This window comes from Panthera onca, chromosome B2 (genome assembly GCF_046562875.1).
Source record: "Panthera onca isolate mPanOnc1 chromosome B2, mPanOnc1 haplotype 2, whole genome shotgun sequence".
Classification (NCBI taxonomy): Eukaryota; Metazoa; Chordata; class Mammalia; order Carnivora; family Felidae; genus Panthera; species Panthera onca.
In genome coordinates, this window is record NC_138343.1 from 60,875,749 (window position 1) to 60,898,728 (window position 22,980).

The 22,980-nt window shown below is 36.7% G+C and overlaps 1 pseudogene; it reads left to right on the forward strand.

Annotated features, from left to right (window-relative positions):
* LOC132667952 (large ribosomal subunit protein eL13-like) overlaps positions 1-22,596 on the forward strand; it is a 176,048-nt pseudogene extending 153,452 nt beyond the window's left edge.
* The last annotated feature ends 384 nt before the right edge of the window (positions 22,597-22,980 follow it).

The following is a 22,980-nucleotide window of genomic DNA, read 5'->3' on the forward strand; positions in this document are numbered from 1 at the left end:
ATGATGAATTAGAATTTGATATCACGTTTAGCTTAATATAGATAGAGATGCTTACTATAGAAATGCAAAGTGTGTCATAAAAAGTACCTTTACAGTGGAGTAACTTGACAAGTACTGACTCAGCTAGGTGCTCAAAATCTCCATCAACAGTGATAAGACACCTTGATAGCATCTACCCTTGATAAGATGTGATGAAAATGGCATTTGACTTCAGTGGTCCTCAATAACATTCATTATATGGTATGATATATGGCTTGTGGAAACTTAGGAATGATTACAGCTGTATGGAATTGAAATCATGAGAATAGATGAGATCTTGGAAAGTAAAAAAAAAAAAAAAAATGAAAGAGAGAGAAGACTGTAAGTTTAACTATTAGAAACACCAACAATAAAAATTCCTTTTTAATAAGAAATTTCACCACTATAACTGGTAAACTTTAACCAGTATAATTAGAACAATGGTCTCTGAGACCCAGAATGCTTCATTTTGGGTGATGGTTGATTTGTGTTTGAGTTTCTTTACAGATCATTAACATTTCCTCATACTGCTGTTTGGTGCATCATCTTTGAATATTTTATCATGGAGTATTTAGTCATAGATCCCAGGCAAAGCTTTGGCCATGGCACAGCTTTATCTCTCCTATTTGAACACATTTCTGCTATGGTCTCTTTGCAAACATTTGAGGATTATATTATCTTTATAAGATGTAAACTATGGAGAGGGCTTTCAAGACTCAGGCTTGTGCAGGAATTCCAAATAGAAAGTAGATTGTAGTGTTTGAAAAGTTCTAAAACTTTATACCCAATAGTATACGAATAAGATATGCCATAAATATGTATGAGGAAAAAAAAAAGTACCTGTGTAAGATAATGCATTTTCTCAAGATAAGACTGACTAAACATAGGAAGATATTTTAAGTAATTCTTCCCTAGGACACAAAAGTTACTTTTCAATTTATATGTTTTTCTTTTTTTTTTTTTAATTTTTTAAGTTTATTTTTTTTATTTTTGAGAGGAAGACAGAGAGTGTGAGTGGGGGAGGGGCAGAAAGAGAGGGACAGAGAGAATCTCAAGCAAGCTCCACACACTGTCAGCATGGAGCTCGATGTGGGGCTCAAACCCACAAACCGTGAGATCACAACCTGAGCCGAAACCAAGAATAGGACACTTAACCCAAGCACCCCTGTTTTTCTTTTTTATAATTGAATGTCACACAGAAGATTGTCATAAACTGATTTTTTTTTAATTATGTTCTTTCGCCAGTTTTGGAAACTGCTGCCAGAAAAGCATATTTTGTGTAGTGTAGGAACCTGTAGCCATATAAGCAGCTTCTCCACTTTGAGGTGTTTTATTCTGCAGGACATCTGCTGTGGCTTCTAGCTGTTCAACCACCAATATATTTAAAACAAATAGCCATCCCTAAGTATGCAAGCCTTTCAGCATTTAGGTATAAAATGTACATACCTACTGAGTAAGAAAGAGATTTCAAGAAAATAGAGCCAGTCCCAATACAGATATTCACTTCAGATGAGTCAACTCCACTGTAGCAGCAGTGAGATGTGTGATCAGGATGTTTAGCTCATAGTCATCTGTTCATTTTCCCTGCTAACTCTGATGAAACAAATAACTTAATAAAATTCACATAGGAAAATAAATGATAAACTTTAAATCCACCAGAAAATCTATCATTAAAGAGAGTATTCCATAAATCTTTCTCCAGAAACAAATTCTGGTAGTTAACTGAGAGCTATAAGCAAAATCAAGCCTATGGCACAGAAATCAGGCCTAACTTGTTTTTCTAAGATTTCTTTAAAGTCTCTAACCATTTCAAATTATCCATTCTGTGATTGGCTTTCCCAATAAACTGAGTGTAAATTATTTATTATATAAAAGTATTAAATTAGGCAATATATTATGATATTAATTCTCTAAGTTATAATTTTTTATTAAAATTCATGTTTTGATGCCTTTCAGGTAACAAATTCCTTCTCTTTTATTTTTCTTTACTATTGATGTTTTTACTTGTTTTTGTATGGCTAGAAACCTATATTATACTGCAGGGGTCTAAATATTTATTCCTTGAGGATCTATTCCAGGCACTGGAGGATAATCTAGTTTAATATTTTTTCAATAGAGATAGTGATAGATGATAGATGTTAGATATATACAGATAGAGATAGCATCTCTATGCTTATACTCTCTCTCTCTCTCTCTATATATATATACATATGTATATTTTTATATATACTTTACATAAAAACTATACATGTATATTTTTATACATACTTTACATAAAAACTACCTATATTTCTTTAATATGTATTTTTCTTCCCACGATTCAAAATATGGTAAATAAGTATGAAAAAATAATAATAAATACACCTAATTTTCCTAATAATTTAATATATTTTTCTCTTGAGAAAGTGCCAATTTCAATTTTTTTCAGTTTTTTTATCTTGCCTACTTAGTAGGTAATGATAAAATCTAAAATAAATTAACATATGCCAAAGACAAAAGTTTTGCTCTTTCTAAAATAACTATGATACAAGTAGAGACATGACATACGGGCATACATACAAGTATTCATGTAGTTGACCTAAAAATATTGGAATATGAAATCTGAAAAATCTAAGGACTCTCTTTTTAGAAGTTTTTTTTAATGTTTATTGTTGAGAGAGAAAGGCAGAGCATGAATGGGGGAGGGGCAGAGAAACACACACAGAATCCAAAGCAGGCTTCAGGCTCTGAGTTGTCAGCACAGAGCCCAACGCAGGGCCTGAACTCATGAACCGTGATATCACGACTTGGGCTAAAGTCTGATGCTTAACTGACTAAGCCACTCAAATGCCCCACTGTGGACTTTCTTAATAGCTGCATTCTAATATTTAATTTTTAATTTTTTTACTTTATTTTTTATTTAAATTTTTTAATGTTTTTATTTATTTTTGAGACAGAGACAGAGCATGAGCAGGGGAGGAGCAAAGAGAGAGGGAGACACAGAATTTGAAGCAGACTCCAGGCTTTGAGCTGTCAGCACACAGCCTGAAGTGGGGCTCGAACTCACACACTGTGAAATCATGACCTGAGCCAAAGTTGGCCACCCAACCGACTGAGCCACCAAGGCTCTTTTGAGAGAGAGAGAGAGAGAGAGAGAGAGTGCACACTGGGGTGGGGTGTGGGGGGGAAGAGAGAGGGAGACAGTGAATCTGAAACAGGCTCCAGGCTCCGAGCTATAAGCCAGAGCCCAACCCAGGGCTCCAACCCACAAACCATGAGATCATGACCTCAGTCAAAGTCAGAAGCTTAACTGACTGAGCCACCCAAGCAGACCTCTAGTTTTTTAAATATTAAGAACCTTTGAGTAGAAAATAAACAATAGTAAGTTATAAAAGTTTATTTCTTCTCTCTCTTCTAATTTATTATTCCCTTTTCAGGTTTGAATACCTCTCCATATATACCATTAAAGAGAAGTTCTTAAACGTGTGGGATAAGGCATAAGATTCTTCTCTCATTTAAATGTAAGCCTTGGGGCTCCTGGATGGCTCAGTTGGTTAAGTGTAGGACTTTAGCTCAGGTCATGATCTCGCAGTTAGTGAGTTCGAGCCCAAATCTAGCTCTGTACTGACGGCTCAGAGCCTGCTTCGGATTTTCTGTCTCCCTCTCTTTATGCTCTTTCCCCACTCTTGTGCTCTCTCTCTCTCTCTCTCTTTCTCTCAAAAATAAATAAAAAAAATTAAAAATTAAATAAAACAACTTTAAATATAAATCTTATGTAAACTCTCGCAGTTTCAAAGACATTTGAAGAACTAATTCAAAGACATTTGAGGAGCTAGTTCAAATAGAAATTGCTTTAAGTTTAAAAGATAACTGATTTTTCTAATCATTTGATCATATACCAGTTAGTAATCCTAAAAATCCGGACATAGAAATGAAAGAAATCAGCCCACTCTCATGAAATATCCTGAAGTCATTCTGACTTTCTGACAATGGTTATATAACCAGCTCAAGGAGGAAGTCACTCAATATACTTAGGTTCAGAATCTAATTCTTGATTTCTAAAGGTTATTTCACTAATTCCAAATATCACTTAACCAAGAAAAACACAAACTTAAACCCAGAAGTACTTTTATTTTACTGTGTTTTAATGCCAATCTTTGATTTTCAATTTTGTTTCTTTCCCTTCATTAACATCTACCAAACTTGATGAATAGTTGAACTCTTGCCTCTTCCTCTGTTAGTTCTTGGGCAGAATACTGGATAGAATGAACTCTGAAAAAAACACTAGGGAAGCACACACATAAGTCAAAATGTTCCTTGGTTTATTTGCATTTATTTATTTATTTATTTATTTGCATTTACCGCTTTTCCTTATGTCATGAATATTTGAAAATAATAACTTTGGTTATTATAATTAAGAAATTAGCATTAATACAGTGCAAGAGGTTGTATGGCAAAGTACTTTAAGGATCATGAGATCAGGATCCAGCCCTTCTGATTATTAAACAGTAGTGGTGCAATGGGAAATTTATTTAACCTCTGCATGTCTAAGCTTTCACAAATAAAAAAGGTTGAAAATAGCATACGAGAGTTTTAACTTTAAAAAAGAGATAGAAATGTAAAATATTTTAGAATGAGGATTTTCATATAGTAAGTTCTGACTAAACATTGCCTAATAATATTAATTGCCACATATTTTTTGTTGAGATTTACTGAGATTCTGTTCTAACATTAAGGAATAAAATAAGATAAAGTAATGGCAAAGTGAATATGATGGAGGGTATACTATAAAAATTAAACAGAGAAGCTTGGTAACTTGAACTATTAAAAAATGCTGTAAAGAATATACAAGTTAAACTAAAAGCAATGTTATTAATGTGGGGTGGTCAAGGAAGATTTCTTAAAAATAACCATAACAATAATAGTAACTAAATAATATTAAGAACATTTATGATATTTTTTAAAATAATGAATTAACAAATATTAAATGCTTCTAGGTAGTTTTGTTAGCAATTTATATGTTTTTCCATTTATTCTTAATGAAAACCTTATGAAGTAATTCATCATTATTCACATTTTATTAGGACATTAAGTGAATTTTCTGAGATCATATAACTGTTGTGTCAGATTTAGATATTTTAACAGACTTCACACTGGAAAAATGTAAAAATAAATCACAGAAAATATGGCATGGTTTTGGGAAAAACACTGTGATGTCAGCCTTCTAAGAAATTAGATTCCACAAAAGTTTACGTAAATCAAAGATCTTTTTCTGGGGTAAATACTTGTAAGTAATCTGAGTGAATTTTATGATACATTCCTACCCTTACTCCAGTTGCTTGTACTGATTTACTTTTATTCTCTCATCTCCTACTTTTTTCCCTCGCATTTTCATAGTCCTCTTACAACACACTAGTGGGGGACATTTTTAGGATTATCTTTCTTTTCTTTTTTTCCTTTTTTTTTTTTTTTTTTTTCAAAAGAGGAGCATCTGACTTCCCTCTGGGACCAGGAGACAAATGAAACCAATTGACCACCAGAGAACTGATCCCCAATTTAAAGGCTCATTAATATTGTGCTCTAAGCAAAGAAAGGAAATGGCAGCTCCTTAGTTATGTGCCTATTTTACACTAAGCACTAATTTACTTGTTTGAAAGTCTTTGATAAGTTTCATCCACTGTGCTAAAAAATATATATATATTGTAATCAAAGGCAGATTAGTGGAATGATTGTTATATCTAATGAATTCCTTCTGGAGCCCATACATTACAGTGGACATGATACAGAACTTAGAAAATCTAAGTTTTGCTTCTTACTCTGCTATTTTTGAGATATATTTGACTGGAAAGGCCACTAAATATTCATTTAAAAATTTAAAAAATGTTTTAGGTAACTATTACTTGACACGTACCATGCTCAGTGCTGGAGATACAAAGATGAGCAAGAGGCTCTAGCCCCTGACTTCTAGATCCTCTCGGCACCTCCAGGGAGAGGGACAGGTAAACATATATCATTAACACAGTGCATAAGGTGTGTAATACGAATACAAAAAACTTGTTCAGAGCCTGGCCTATTGTGTTAACCATACTACCTCTAACAGTGTTGCTGGCATTTATGAGGCATTTGATAAGTTTAAATAAATGGATTATAAAATGAATCTCATTTTCAAGTCTCATCGGAATGAATGAATAAGTGATTGAACCTACTTGAAGGAAACCTGGTAATAGATCAGCTTAAAGATTAGTAAGATTTTCCTAGGAAAAAAAGGCATTCTAGGAAAATAAGCAATATAGGTAAGTTCATGGAGGCCTAAAGCATGACCATATGTCAAGTGTCAGGGAAATTAAAAAATGATGTTACAGGGGTGCCTGGATGGCTCAGTCAGTTGAGCATCCGAGTTTGGCTCAGGTCATGATCTCATGGTTTTGAAGTTTCGAGCCCTGCATCAGGCTCTGTGCTGAATGCTTGCTCAGAGACTGGAGCCTGCTTCAGATTATATGTCTCCTTCTCTCTCTGCCCCTCCCCCACTTGTGCTTTGTCTCACTCTGTCTCTCAAAAATAAATGAATGTGAAAAAACTAATTTAAAAAATGATGTTACAGACCACATAAACCTTAGTGAAGAATTATGGAATAAAGTTGGAAAAAAGCAATTTGGAAATACATGGTGAAGAATTTTATATTTCAGACTAAGTAAATTTTATTTCATTATAGGTTAAAATGCATGTTATTTTAAGTCATTCCAGTTTTAAACCTCAAAATGAGAATAACTTGAAGTGCTTTGCCTATTTTACAAGGTGATAATAGGGATGTCAATCTAAAAACAAGAAGCCTGTTCAAGAGGCAAAACATGTATTTGGGATCAATTAATTACAATTTAAGGTACACAGACTTAGGTAGAAACCCAAAGAATGTTTTGACTTCAAAAGGTATATTCAAGGTTTTTATGGCAAAAAAAGTTTAGGTAAGTTGTTTTTAAGAAGAGTTTATTAGTGCTGACAAATGGGGCTAGATTTGTATGTCACCAATCTGTCAGGGAAAATGGTCACTAGGCTAAGTAATAAAGGTTCACTTTTTTATCAGTATTTTCAGATGGGATTTTCTCGTTCTTGCTGACTTCTTGGAATGTTGGAGGTTTGGCCCAGTTCAGTGGTTTAGGAGACACGATATGCGAGGCAGTTCCTCTGAAATGGCTGATTTGGTTGTATTTTGAAAATGGCTCTACTCGTTATTTTTCACATTTTCTCATTTTGATCAAGATCTTTTCCTGAAATCATTCCTGATAAACCATTTGAATTGAGTTTCTGATTTTTGATTTTCAGTCCCTGGTTGCCAGGCAGATTCCTTAATCTCTCCTTGTCAGGAAGGCTCATTCCTGGTTTGTCTCATCCTACCTTAGAGGGAACGTGGTGAACTTGGGAGCCTTTAGGCCACATCTGAGCAACAAGAGCCCCAAGATGGAGGAAAGCTTGTTGCCATGTCCCATAAAATAAACAAAGTTTGCTAAAGTTCTTTTAATTGACCAAATAAACACTACAAATCAATTCAGAACATTGGGTGACCATTATTTTCATAGAATTTCTATAGCACTGTGAAAACGATAGTCTTATAATAATAATAATCTTTAGAACCACAAGCAAGATGCTAATTCCAAATTGTAGAATAGCTCTAAACCATGACTTCAACTACAGAAGTCAAAAGACCAAGAGCTTTCCAGAGATGTCGATTGTAACCAGTGGGTTTGTTCTCTAATTTTGTATAATTGTGTTTCAACAACCCTGAAGAATTTATCCAACTACAGCAGGTGGTATTAGCAATGGTGTGGATGCCACCTTGCTCCACTAAGATATAGTCAAGAGCAATTCTGTTATCCAAAACAACTGGCATGAGTTTAGAGATTGACCTGGGGCAGGTATTATCTTAGTAGATTGAGCAATATCTCCTAAACTTTTAGATAAAATTATGATCATGTAGTCATTCATACTAGCAAGCCACCATGGAAAAAAGATTCTCAAAAATCTTACTCCTTCATTATCAGAGACACCACCTGACAATTCTCACTTTAATCTGTGATGTAGAGTTCAGGGTGATGTCCAAGGCTGAGCCTCTGATTGATTATGTAATGAAATAGATATAACCAATTATTCAACTGTGCAATAACCTCCAAGTTGATAAGAATTTAAGCAATGTGTCCTCCATAAATTGTTCTGCCATGTATAAGTAAAAATAAGTCCTAATGGGCCACAGATCATAGAATTATCATAATGAGATTGATTGAACGAAGGATCTGAAGGATGCAAGCAATTAAGATAGTTATATGCAGGTGTAGTAAAATTGTATTGACATAGAGATGTAAAGGTTGCAAAGGAAAAACTGTTGAAATCTGTGATTCGTGGCAAGCTTAATGTTCCATTGTTACAAGTGTTAAATCTCTAGAGATTGGAATGGGTAGGCAAGAAGTTCAGACAGAGTCCAGGTAAGTTTTACAGGATATGAAGGTTTAATAGTATATTTAGCACAAGAAATTAGGGGAGAAATGACAGAGAGGTTGGTAATTAGATGTACTAAAAGATCTCTATCTTCATATATAGAGTGACGCTTCTGATGACAAACCCAACAACTTGTCAAATCTCCTTCATATACAAGGAAATGGGAAATGCAGACAAGGGAGTTAGCCTTCCAGGAGAAGACAAAGAAGGAAAGGAAAGGTAACCACTAGAGCTGATATTTGGCCTCTTTTATTATTATCTGTTATCTTCCTCATTCACAAGGTAGAAAGGGACTAATCAAAAAAATACAAGCAAAGAAAATAATTTCAATAGCTAACACTGTGGTTACAATGTTTTCTGTAAAGACAAGAATCTTATGGTACGTTCCAAATCCAAGTGGTAATAAGGGGAACCTTTCTAGTAGGCAATTAACAGATAAAGGGCAATGAAGAGGAGTGAAAGCCTAAAGATTGCAGAAGTTTTACTGAAATAGTCTGACTCTAAGTTTAAGTCACAGATCCACTGAACTAACTTTGTTTAAGGCTATACAGGGAGTGAAGCATAAAAATTATAAGTAAGACAATACTAATAGTATGAACAAGAACCATAGGGTATATGGGCCTGGCTTAGAATCCCGGGAAAGCTGTCAGCATCAGATGTCATCTGCTTCAATTACTGGTGAGCTTTAATTTTAATTCTCCCTTTGATTCAGCAGTCCAGCAGAGAGTAGAAACTTTCTTTAAATGAGAAACATGAATCCAAGAATCAATACCTTTTAGTTTTGTAGCACAAGAGTTAGTTAAGAGTACCTGATATGGTCCTTTCCACCTAAATTGTAAGGAATCCTTTTGAAGATGTCGCTTCCAATAAACAAAGGGAACTGGTTGTAGGTTGTGTTTTATTTCTTTGTCTTCCCTGAGCGTTCTGTGAAAAGATTGTTCTCTAGGGCATGATTTTTGTCCATGACCTTAATTAGTCCCTTACAAAAGTGGAGAATATCTCCTTTAATTAACTAAACATCAAATGCAGCTGGGGCCAAATGCATGGGTCTCCCAGTTACAAGCTCCAAGGGATAGAGCTGATGGTTTTGGAAGGGAGCAGCTTTTAAATTCAATAGGACAATAGGAAGTGCTTTAGTCCAAGTCAATTTTAATGTTTCCATAAATTTAGCCAATTGTGTTTGAATGATGTCATTTGTTCTTTCCACCAGTCCACAGGACTGAGGGTGGTAGGTACAATGGAAGTGTTGTAATATAAACCAAAAAGAGTATATTTGCTTCATGATGTGGCCAGTAAAGTGGGTTCCTCCGTCACCATATAATTTCAAGGGTATGCCCTAAGCAGGTATTATCTTTTCTAACAAATTTTTGCAACAGCTGAGGTAGTAACATACTAGCAAGAAAATGCCTCAACCCAATGAGAAAACACACACCTCATGACAAGGACTTAGTTGCAATCATGAGAAGGTGGTGGATCCATTTGCCAGATCTCGAAAGGCTCACTAGGTAAATCGAAATGGCAGAGAGCTTTCTGAATCATTTTCCCTAGGTGAAATTTTGGACAAAAAGTGCAGGTTAACAGCACTTTCTTAGCAGCTTAGAAACATTTCCCACTAATATTGCCTCATAAAGCTTATAGTTTGTCAGTTGCCCAGTGAGTCATTTGATGGGCTATTTCAAGTAATTGTTTGTGTGGGGTTTTTTTTTTTTTTCCCATAGATTCTGATAGTACTGGTTTGTTATTTGGATCGTACTCTAAATTTGTCAAGGAAGTGAAAACAGAATGGTCAGTCCAATAAAGTTTTTTTCTGTGTGCTATGCTGGCTTAGGCATCCTTTATGAGAAGATTCAAATCTTCTTTAGGAAAATAGTATTTGCTTTGAGGTTCCCAGTTTCAATAGAATTTAAAGCAGGCTGATTTTACTGCTTGATCATCTGAATTATTTCCTTTAATGCCACCCTCATTAGATCATGACTTGAGCCAAAATCAAAAGCCGGATGCTTAAGCAACTGAGCTACCCAGGTGCCCCCCAAAGCTACATTTTTTAAATGTAATACCCCCAGATTTTAAAAATACAGCATCCAAGGCAAATCAAAATCATGAACAACTATGAAGTTGTAGCAGTAACTGTTTTACCTTTTGCTTAAATGTAAAGAGCTCTATCTGGAGCATAAAATTCCGGCTGTTGGTAGCCATTGGTAAAAGAGCTGCTTCCAACATTTGGAAGAGAGTGGTAATAGTACATCCAGCACAGTTTTTCCTTCCATTATTCCTATATAGGAACTATCAGAAAACCAAGAGCGTTCGCATTATTAGTTTTCTCTGAGTCAGCTCTAGGTGTCAGCTGTTAGTCAGTCAAGGTTAGAAGAGTCATGGCATGTCTACACAACAGGTGAAGGGAGCAGAGTTTCAGAGAGACCTCCTGTTGGAAGCGGGCCCAGGCTTGGCAGGCAGGTGCAGCAGAGTCCCTGAACCCTGTCCCAGGCTCCGAGGCTCCTCCCAGTAGCCCGCCAGTCGGAGGGAGCGGATTTCCGCCCCTCCCTCGGCTGGGGTCCACGTGGCAGGTGCACTGCCCCTACCTCCACGCAGGGCCTGGTCCGCCCCATCGCATGAGATACGGAGTGAGAGTGGAGCAGAACCTGAGCCGCTCCTCAGGTGGCCCTTGGAGGTTGTGGCAGAGCCTGCCTCCTGAATGACAGATCCTGTGGAGGATGTTATAGCTGTAATCTCTTCAAAAAGAAAAAAAAATGCAGCGAAAGATAGTGTAGATCTAAGTTAGAAGAGGTGAATCGGCTTACAGAAAGATGTTGAGTGTGATGAGAATTTAATAAGGCTTCTGCACAAGAAGCAAATGCTTAAGGGAGAGCCCATGACTATCTCTCCTGTTGGTCTGGTTAAAGCAGTTGTAGCTGAAATAGCTCTCATGCAAAGAGGAAGTCCTTTGGCTACTGGGTCTAATACTGGCTATAACAGCCAAGAGGTCTATGTTGAACTCTGTATTTTTTAATATGGGCACCCAAGGCATTTCCTTCTTTCTCTGTAGAAAGGAAAACACACACACACACACACACACAAAAAAAAAACAAAAACAATACTGATAATTAGGGTGCCCCAATAGGAGGGCTGAGAAGTCTTTTCAACTGGCCAAAAGCCATGTGAGTATTTTCTTCCCATTGTATGGTATCTGGTTTGTCAGATTTTAGTAGAATATAACAGAATTGGGTTATAAAAGACAAATTTGGTATCCAGTTCTTATAAGATCCTGCAAGGCCTAAAAATTCTCCAAGGTATCTCTTCCTGGTTTTTGTCTGTGGGAAGCTTAAAATGCTCTGGAGGCTGTTGGGGTGCAAGAGGAGACCTTGGTCAGAGATCAAATGCCCCAGATATTTTAACTCATTGAGTATGGATGAAATGAAGTTTTTTTTTTTTTTGAGACTTTGTGGTCTTTAGTTGCTAACAGTTTAAGGAGGTGGATACTATGCTGCTTACATGCTTCATTGGAAGAGGAGCAAAAGTGAAGAGCATCAACATATTGTATAAGGATTAATTTTTTTGTGGGAAAGTGTCACCTGCCAAATCTGCATGAAGATTTGTGAAAAATAAGGACTGTCTGGGTAGTCTTATGGCATCACACTACAAACATATTTTTGTCCTTCCCAAATGAAGGCAAGTAAAATTGGCTTTTATACTAAAGAAGGCATTATAAAAACCAAATTACAGTGAAAAACTTACTCTTTGTGGGAATGGAGGCTGGAGAGTGTGAAGGTTAGGGAGAACTGGGGGTCAGGGAATTGAATGTTATTGTTGGCTTTGGGTTCCTGGACAGACTTGCACCCATGTCCATGAGGTTTCTTTGCAGAAAGGATGAATGCTTTACAAGGGCTGATAAAAGAGACTACAAGGTTTGGAGACTTGCATTCCTCTATAATTGGTTTTATTCCTGCAATAGCTTCAAGGTTTAAAGGATATTGCCTGATATTAGGAAGGGGTTTGCCTGGATCAACTTGAAACTTAACTGGGGATGCAGAATGGATCCACCTGATATCTATCCTAGGTTTTCCCGTAAGTCCTTTAGGAACTTTTTCTAAGAAAGTTAAGCTCTCAGTGTCCTTACTAGCTGATTTAAGGGGAAAGAATATTAGAGGTATTGAAAGGTTTTCTAATGCTGACAGTTGAAAGAGGGGTTGAATTGATTTTAAGAATGATTTCTCTTTTGAGTTGCCTGGGTAGCTCAGTCAGTTAAGTGTCCGACTCTTGGTTCCCACTCAAGTCATGATCTCATGGTCATGAAATGGAGTCCCACGTTAGGCCCTGTGCTGAGTGTGGAGCCTGCTTAGCATTCTTTCTCTCTCCCTCTCTGTCTACCCCTCCCCTGCTTGTTCTCTCTCTCTCTCTCTCTCTCTCTCTCTCTCTCTCTCTCTCTCAAAATAAATAAACATTTAAAAAAAATAGAATGATTTCCTTTTTTTGGGAAAGGAAATGGCAATGTGGTATTTTTCTAAGAAGTCTCTTCCAAGTAGATTGACAGGAGTTAAGAGAACTAGTAAAAAGGAATGCCTATCCTGAAGAGGTGCCTAACTGAAAAGGTAAGGAAAGAGACTCATGAGCTGTTAAGGGTTTATTAGAACTTCCCAGCAATGGAATTTTTTTCAGTACAGGATTGTTTGAGCATGAACACAGAAGAGTTGCTACAGTGTCAATTAAAATTGTAAGAACCTCATTTCTGATCATTAAGGAAGTTTCACCCAGATGATTAAGGTGCAAAATCAGAAAAACCTCTTTTGTTTCCTGGGAGTAGCCTCTGTCCATTAGAGGGCTTGAGGGCTTAGTGTTAGAAGATTGCCTTTGGTGTTTCTGTGTAAGACACTGTCTGGGTTTTTTACAAACCTGGGTGACTCAGTCGGTTAAGCATCCATCTCTTGATTTTAGCTCAGGTCATGATCTCATGGTTTTTTGTTGTTGTTTTTGTTTTTGTTTTTAACTTTGAGCCCTGCTTGGGTTTTGCACTGACAGCGTAGAGCCTGCTTGAGATTCTTTCTCTCCCTCTTTCTCTGACCCTCCCCTGCTTGAGTGTGCTCTCTCTTTCTCAAAATAAATAAATAAACTTAAAAAACATAAAAAAAATAATTGAAGCTAATTATAGCATTCATAAACTAGTTTATTAAGCTTTTGAGTACATGTCTGGATTTTTTTATTCCAATCTATGGCTTTAGGGAAGACATGGGGAATGGCTTCATGTAAAGCTTTAGCAATGCACCCAGGAGGTACCCTGTCCTATGGTAAGACCCATTGGAGATCATCTAATGACATTCAGCCTTTGGCAACCAATGTTGAACTTGACCCTGTCCAACAAATAGATGGATCAACTGATAAAGATCAAAGAAACCAGCGTGGTAGGTTTGGATGAAAATATTAAATTTGTCAGCAAATTGATGAAAGTCTTCATAAACCCTTGGAAACTCCTTGGCAATAGCTCTCAATTCAGCCTCTCTCTAGGGAGAATATAAAATGTTCAGGAGTATAACTTTTAGGTCTAACCTTGAAAAGGTTCATTGGAACAGGACAGTATGAAAAGGATAAAACGGGAAGATCTAGAAAGGTCTTGGGATATTGGGGTTAAAGAAGGAGTTTGGCCATAAGAGGGACAAAGAAAAGTAGAAGAGGGAGAGAGAGAGCAACCCGAAGCAGCAGGAGGAGGCTGAAGAGAAAAGTAATTCTGTAAAGCCTTATGATTCTTTTCAAACTGAGAATTTTTCTCTCTTAAGTTGGAAACAGTATTCTGAAAAGAGGCAATCAGTCTTGAGTTCATTTTAAAGTTTCCAAATACCAATTAAGCATCCTATTTGATTTGTCTGGTTTTAAATCTGTGGTTCTCAAGTCAAGTTCTGTGAGCTCAAAAGAGCCCCAAAGTGACCACTGCAACTGCAATTGATCTTTGGAATTTTCAGTCCACTGGGATAAATATTTATAAGAAGAAGAATCCTAGTTCTTAAACATGAAACCAACTGGACTTGCTGAGGGAGGAACCTCTTGAAGAAACTTAGAATAAGAAACCAGTTCAAGAGGCTAGCATTTATTTGGGACCAAAGAATTGAAATTCAGGGTACATAGATTTAGATAGATGCCCAAACAGTGTCCTGGTTAAAGGAAGTGGACTCAGGATTTTTATAGACATAAAAAAAAAATGTTAGGTAAGTTGTTTTTAAGAAGAGTTCATTGTTCTGACAAGCAGGACTAGATTTGTACATCACTGATTGGTCAGGCAAAGTGGTCCCCAGGTAAAAGTTCATTTTTATCAGTCTTTTCAAACAAGATTTTCTCATTCTTGCTGACTTCTTGGTATGTTGAAGTTTGGCCTGGTTCAAAGATTTAGGACACAGGATGTGCAAGGCAGTTCCTATGAAATAGCTATTCCAGGTCTATTTTTAAAAGTGCTGAAATTATGAAAAGACCCAAAATGTCCATCGACTGATGAATGGATAAAAAAAAAAAAATGTAGTGTGTGTGTTTACACATACACACACACACACACACACAAACACACACACACACACACACACACGGACTATTACTCAGCTATCAAAAAGAATGAAAGCTTGCCATTTGCAATGATATGGATGGTGCTAGGGTGTATTATTCTAAGCAAAATAAGTCAGAGAAAGACAAATACAAATGAAAAATATGATTTCATTCATATGTGGAATTTAAGAAACAAAACAGATGAACATAGGGGAAGGGGGAGAAAACAGAGGCAAACCAGAAAAACAAACAAACTCTTAACAATAGAGAACAAACTGAGAGTTACTGAGAGGAGGTAGGTGAGGGGATGGGTTAAATAGGTGAGAGTATTAAAGAGGGCACTTGTTGTGATGAGCACCGGGTGCTGTATATATAAGTGATGAATCATTAAATTCTACACCTGAAACTAAAAGCAATAAATCAATAAATAGTAAAAATAAAAATGGCTCTACTTATGTCATTTTTATAAGCATAAAGCAGGTCACTTAATTTAAATACATTTAAGAAATTCTATTTAAATATAAGAACTTATTAGTAACTTATCTTTGAATATTAGAGAATAAAATTATTGAGCACTTTAATATACAAAGGAGGGGCAAATATTGGTTAGGGGCATAGCATGAGATATTTATTGCATTATTCTATTATTGTTTAATAAAATGTTTTATATTTATATTTTTAAGACCATATTCTACTCTATCTTTGCTGTTTTTAAACTTTTCCTCAATCATTTTTGGTGTAAGGTATTGTATGCTAATATACTAGAAGAAAGGGCAAGTTAATGTTTTTCTCCCAATAGTATACTTTGTCAAAGTTTAATTTGTTATTTAACATTTTTGATTATTCTAATTTCTAATTAATGGTGTAGTAGTGTTTTTAGGTGAATATTGTAGGTTCTTGATGTCATGGGTTCCTTTCTGTGTTATGTAAGGCATTGAATAGAGAGACACTCTCTAGGTGAACCAGATAAAAGTTAAAAGCTAAATATTTTGAAATGAAATTCAGAATGTAAAAAGTTAATCTAATTGATTTTGGATCCCAATCATGTTTATGGTCCTCAATTATGTAAATTAGATTAAATTTTTAAAAATGCACATTGATATCATCTTTTCACCTGTGGAACAGATGTCCTTACCATACAAAAACACTAATACTAAATATCAAGACTGTCCAATATGTCTACATAGCATCATAGCTTTAGGATATTTCTCATGATATGTAATACTTTTTACTATGTCAGGCCTTTTGGTATAGTGTTTATGATCACATGTTTCTTTTTTTTTTTTAATTTTTTTTTTTAACGTTTATTTATTTTTGGGACAGAGAGAGACAGAGCATGAATGGGGGAGGGGCAGAGAGAGAGGGAGACACAGAATCGGAAGCAGGCTCCAGGCTCTGAGCCATCAGCCCAGAGCCTGACGCGGGGCTCGAACTCACGGACCGCGAGATCGTGACCTGAGCTGAAGTCGGACGCTTAACCGACGGAGCCACCCAGGCGCCCCATATGATCACATGTTTCATTCAAACACAATTAGATTTGACATCTGTCCATGATGATGACTATCTGAGTGAATTGGATTTGCTCAGTTTACCATTTCCATGTAATGTGTTCATATTCTGCAATGGTCAGGTACCAATGCCTACACAAGGAAAATTAAATATTAAATAACATATGTATAAGACTTAAAGTTTATGACACATAGTAAATTTTGGTTGTTAAAACACCACAGTGTCTAAAATATGCTATAATCTTAGGGGTGCCTGGGTTGCTCAGTTGGTTAAATGTCCAAATTTTGATTATGATTCAGGTCATGATCTCACAGTTTGTGAATCTGAGCCCTGCATCAGGTTCTGTGCTGATGGCTTGGTTCCTGCTTGGGATTCTCTCTCCCCTCTCTCTCTGTCCCTCCCCTGCACTCTCTCTCTCTCACTCAAAATTAATAAATAAACTTAAAAAATATGTTATAGTATTTTTAAACAATTTTTTAAATGTTTATTTTTGACATATATATAGAGAGAGTATGTGTGAGTGGGGAAGGGGCAGAGATAAAGAGAGAATCATACAGAATCCAAAGCAGGCTCCAGACTCTGAGCTGTCAGCACAGAGCCTGATGTTAGGCTTGAACCCACAAACTGTGAGGTCATGACCTGAGCCAAAGTTGGACACTCAACTGACTGAGCCACCCAGGCACCCCAACATATGCTATAACCTTAAAAGTTTCCTTAGATTTCCATTTTTTAATGTATTTAATGAGAATCATCTGTAAAGTGTTATTTTTATTGAAGTCTTTTAGAACTTTGGACAGTGTTATGTATTCCTTATACATATCCCACAGAGAGTGTGATTTTACATATTTTTTCTTTTCTTTTTTTTTTTTTCAATATATGAAATTTATTGTCAAATTGGTTTCCATACAACACCCAGTGCTCATCCCAACAGGGTATTGAGGAGGGCATATTTTTTCAATAATCTTTAGGAAAGAGATTGTAAGTATAGTAACTGTGCATCCCCCAAATCACAGAATAATCTTTCAAAGAAGAGTCTTGTGTCAGCAATTTTAATATACTACATATATAGTCTCTTTTTTGAAGATACCAGCATTTTATTTTGTTTTTATTTTTATTTGTTTATATTTATTTATTTTTGAAAGACAGAAAGAGAGAGTGCTCAAGAGAGAGAACCCACAAACCACAAGATAATGACCTGAGCCAAAGTCGGTCACCTAACCAATTGAGCCACCCAGGCATCCCAAAGATACTAGGATTTTAAATGGTATCAGAATTCTTGCTGTGAAGAAAACTTTTTTTTAGTTTTACTTATTTTGAGAAAGAGAGAGTGTGTGTACACACACATGCACACATGCACACAGGCAAGCAAGGGAGGGGCAGAGAGAGAGGAAGAAGTAGAATCCTAAGCAGGCACCATGCTCAGCCCAGTGCCAGAAATGGGGCTCGATCCCATGACCCTAAGATCATGACCTGAGCCAAAATCGAGCTGGTTGCTCGACTGAGAACCCAGGTGCCCCAAGAAAACTTTTTTAAAGCAAAATTTCTCAAAATTATTTGCCCAACAAACTTTCTCCCATATTCTACTTTTGTGTGTGGGTGCGTGATAGCAACTATAACTGTAATCATAGATAGAAGGGCTAAACCCACCCCTGATTACCTTGCTCCCCTACTCAAACCCTGCAATGTTTTCTCAAAACCACAGAGTAAAAATCATTCTTCCTATGGTTTGTAAAGAAACACGTGATTAAGCTCCTGGTCTTCTTTCTTTCTTCATCTTCAGATTTTGGTTGGCGTCATTCCACTGCAACCACATAGAGTACTTCTGTCCCGAGACTTTTCCCTTGTTGTTACCAGTATCTGAAATACACTTTTATCAGATAATTGCAGCTTTATTCAGGGCTCCAAAATTGGCTTTACCATTCTATCTATAATGGCATTCCTGTAAAATGATCTTGTCCCTACCTTCTTATATTTTCTCCTAATATTGATCACCTACTCCCTGAAAATTATACTCAATATTTATATCATTAGTTTCTGTCTCCCACCACATCAGAAACATAAGTTCTATGACAATAATCACTTAAATCTCCTTTGTTTATTGTTACTATCCATCAGTATGTAAAATATGACCAATATACAGTAAAACTAAAATATTTATGAAATATTTAGCACTCAGCTCATCAGAATTCTGAACTTAAAAGTTATACCTGAAACAAATAAATCTGTTTAAAGTGACTTAAATAAAATCAGTTTTCAGCTATCTATATTTTATCTCATCCCTGAATTAGGTGTGATTAAGTTAGTACTTCCAATATTGAATTTGAGGTAACAAAAATCTATCTTTTTATAACTCGCATCCAGTAAGAAAGATGAAACGGAGAAAAGGGAGGAAAATACTATTTTTAAAGTTTACTTATTTGTTTTGAGAGAGAGAGATAGCAGAAGAGGGGCAGGACCAGAGAGAGAGAGAGATCCCAAGCAGACTCTGCACTGACAGTGTGGAGCCTGATGTGGGGCTGGAACTTATGAACTGTAAGATCATGACCTGAGCCAAAACTAAGTGTTGGACACTTAACCGACTGAGCCACCCAGGTGCCCCAAGGGAGGGAAATTATGTATTGACTTATTCCTAAAATAACAAAGGAATAGAAAGAAAAATGTGAAGAGCATTGGAGACACTATAGAACCCAAATGCATTTTTGTTTAAAGTGTTCAAAGATGGTTTTTGGTACTAATTAGTGGAAATTAAATATGAATTATTTGTGTTAGTATCTCTTCTCTTACTGGCAGTAGTTATTTTGGTAACACATGTAATTACATAGCTTTTTCTTATATTCCCATCCAAGACAACTCAGGATTATTAGGAAAAGCAGGGTTAGAAAATACAACACACTCTAAATTATTTCTTAAATCAATCAGATAATTAATGTTTTTTTCCCCTCCCACATACTATACTACAGTTGAAGTGTTTACTGTTAAGTGTAAGTTTCAAATGCTAACTGCACATCTGATGAGTCTAGAGATTTAAGCAGTTATTATAGAAAACTGACATGTTCTTATAAAAAGCAGAATTCAGTCTCTTACCCTCTATTTACTCAAAGGATAAGTTTTACAACTGTGTTATCACCACCAACCAAAGTTGATTTAAGAGACATGATGTATTCTTCTTTTTCTTTTTAAGGCATGACTTCCATAATAATTGATGCAAGAGAGACCCCTAGCAGCATCTACACATGCTGAACTCTTAAATCAATGATATTGGCTTCATTCCCAAGTAACAGGTGTACCTACATTGATTAATCCTTTTTTGCCACCAAGAAAAGGATATACGATATCAGGGGCATTCACCCTGACTTTTCCAAATATTCATGGTATGATGTAATATTTGCAAAAATATAGGTAGCACTTCACATTTTCACCCTGCACTGCCTAGCCAACCAAAATGGATGGAGTCATAGGTGGCAATAAAGCAGCAACATGGATGCTAGTCAGGATGAAATAATACTTGGCTGGAAACCACAATATTGAAAACCAAAATCCCTGACCATTTGTCTATTCTAGTCACAGATTTGCAAAAGATATATGGAAAAAGGGTATACAAGACAAAAAGTTTCCTATTTTAAAAATTAATATATGATACCTCAAATTTATCAGCAACTTTGAGTAGCCACTGAGAATAGTTGGAAGAAATGGGTTCAGTGGTGCCTTGACTATGGACTCTCTAGATGGACACGTGAAAGATAAAAATAACCCCACGGTGAGATACCAAAGGAGGAAGAAAGCAATGATAGTCACAGTAGAACCAGTCAAATCTATACCTCAAACCCCCTCTGGGATGAGGTTTCTTACTAAACAATAAAGGGCAGCCTAAGATCTTCTTATCATATTGTCCAACCAGGGATATTACAAAGAGAGACAAGAGGATGATATGTTTCCACATTTTCAGTGGTCCAATGTTTACCACTCACTTGAGCTGACTTGCATTTGCAGCAAAGGATGAAAGGAAGAAGAAAGCTTACTCTCTTTAGAAGCCAAAATTTTTCCTACCTTTTGTTCTTTATTTTTAACCTACTGGGCTTAGAAGTCAGACTGTTTTCAGCCAGAAATATTATATTGGTGAAGGAAAAAACTCAACACAGTACAGTATCAGACATATCTTACCCAAACCTTCCTGCATTTTTTATTCTTATTAATCTAATATTCATATTCACCCAGAACAATGGCATATACATTTTAGCCACAGAGGCCTCTTAAATGGAACATAAGAGGACAATTAAGTTGACTTTAAGAACACATACATTACAGAATGAAATTTTAATCTTCTAGATCCCATCTAGAAGTGCCGAAACATTTTCTATCCAAACTCACTCGATGAGGGTTACACAGTGGACACTATATAATAGCATGATGCCAATAAGGAGGGCTTCAAATTTGTCCCTACCTCATAAACTTTGACAGTGGGAACCTCTCACATTTTCAAGTGACTCTATTGATTCCACAGTGAAATTAATGTTCCACAATAATATAAAAGCATCTGACCCACTCAGTTTTCTTATTCTGCTTTGTGAAAGCCAGAGAGGTTTCCCTCAGTGCCTATTTGGAGTTTCAATTAGCAGGCCCATCATCCTCTCCAGTGCTTGTTCCCATTCACTCCTTCACCACTGAATAACCCCAACTCCAATTTTCTTTTAGGGGCAAGAAGAGACATAAGAATATAACACCAGCTCTCTATGAAAAAAAAAAATTAGAACAACAAAACAATTTCAAAATCATAGGCGACAGTTGCTTAGAATATTCACACTAATTTCTCTTAAAATATAATTTTTCAGCAAATCAATGTTTCTAGAACCCAAAATAATTCAATCTAGAATCATATAGATAATTACACTGTATCAAGCTTTACTAATAATTTTAAAGATCAAGTAATCTGGAGGCCAGACAAAGCAGGGAGAAAAATCATCCCATGTGACTCTTCTGTGGGCCCTTCCTTTTTCACATCATACACATGATTTCTGCTCCAGAATAATAGGAGAGGTTTTAATAAGAGGTTTACAGGTTACTCCATACAGCAAGATGTTATGAAACATCTATGTCCTATACCCCAGAGAGTTGCAAAGTTTATGTAACATTCCCTGTAAATTGTATTTATTTTACTTATGCAATTCTAATCCAGGGACATTAAGAGTACTGCATAGATAACGACTAGTATCATTCATCTATTTCCCCAATCAATTATCATATATACAAGGAAATTACACTTGGTCACCTGATTTTTTTTTCCTTCATCCAGAGTGTCCCCTCATTCATTAATCATGGAACAAATTGATCACACGGACAGGACCAGGCCTGGGCTCTGGTGGGGAGCAAGCCACTGCATCTAGCTAGACCCTGGGCCCTGACTAGCTCCTCTCTTCTGTGCCCCCAGGCCCATAGGCAGCAGCCGTGGCTCCTGGCCAGAATGGCATGATCCTGAAGCCCCACTTCCACAAGAGCTTGCAGCGAGTATGTGGCCACATGGTTCAACCAGCTGGCATGGAAGTTCTGCAGACACAAGGCCTGGCAAGCCAGAGCAAGCCCCATCACCTGCATCCCGTTTGGACCTGTCCGGACCCACCTGGCCCATCATGAGGTGCCCTATGAGGAAGTAGCACAACAAAGTATGAGCTGGCTGGGGTTTCAGCTTGGAAGAGTTAGGGTTGCTGGCATTGACAAGAAGGTGGCATGAGCTATTGGGATCTCAGTGGATCCAAGAAGGCAGACGAGTACACAGAGTCCCTGCAGGCTAATGTTCAGTGGCTGAAGGAGTACTGCTCCAAGCTCATCCTCTTCTCTAGGATGCCCTCTGCCCCCAAGAGGGAAAACAGCTCTGCTGAAAAACTCAAATTGGTTACCCAGCTGACAGGACTAGTCAAGCCCACAGGGAATGTCTATAAGCAGAAGAAAGCCAGAGTCATTACAGAGGAGGAGAAGAACTTCAAGGTGTTGACCAATATTCACATGGCCTGTGCCAATGCACTGCTCTTTGACATCCAGGCAGAAAGGGCCAAAGAAGCTATAGAACAGGATTTTAAAAAGAAAAAATAAAGTGCCGGGGTGCCTGGGTGGCTCAGTCAGTTAAGCGTCCGACTTCAGCTCAGGTCATGATCTTGCGGCCCTTGTGTTTGAGCCCCACATTGGGCTCTGTGCTGACAGCTCAGAACCTGGAGACTGCTTTGGATTCTGTGTCTCCCTCTATGCCCCTCCCTTGCTCGTTCCCTCTCTCTCTCTCTCTCTCTCAAAAATGAATACACATTAAAAAAAAATAAAAAAGTGCCATTGCAACTTATGATTAGTAAAAAGAGAAATTGATCATAGGCTGTTATAACTTTTTCCTGCCTAGTCTACTATCTAACCTAGGTCAATAACTCCTTATCACATTTAAAATTTTTTTTAAATGTTTATTTATTTTTGAGATAAGGTGGGTAGAAG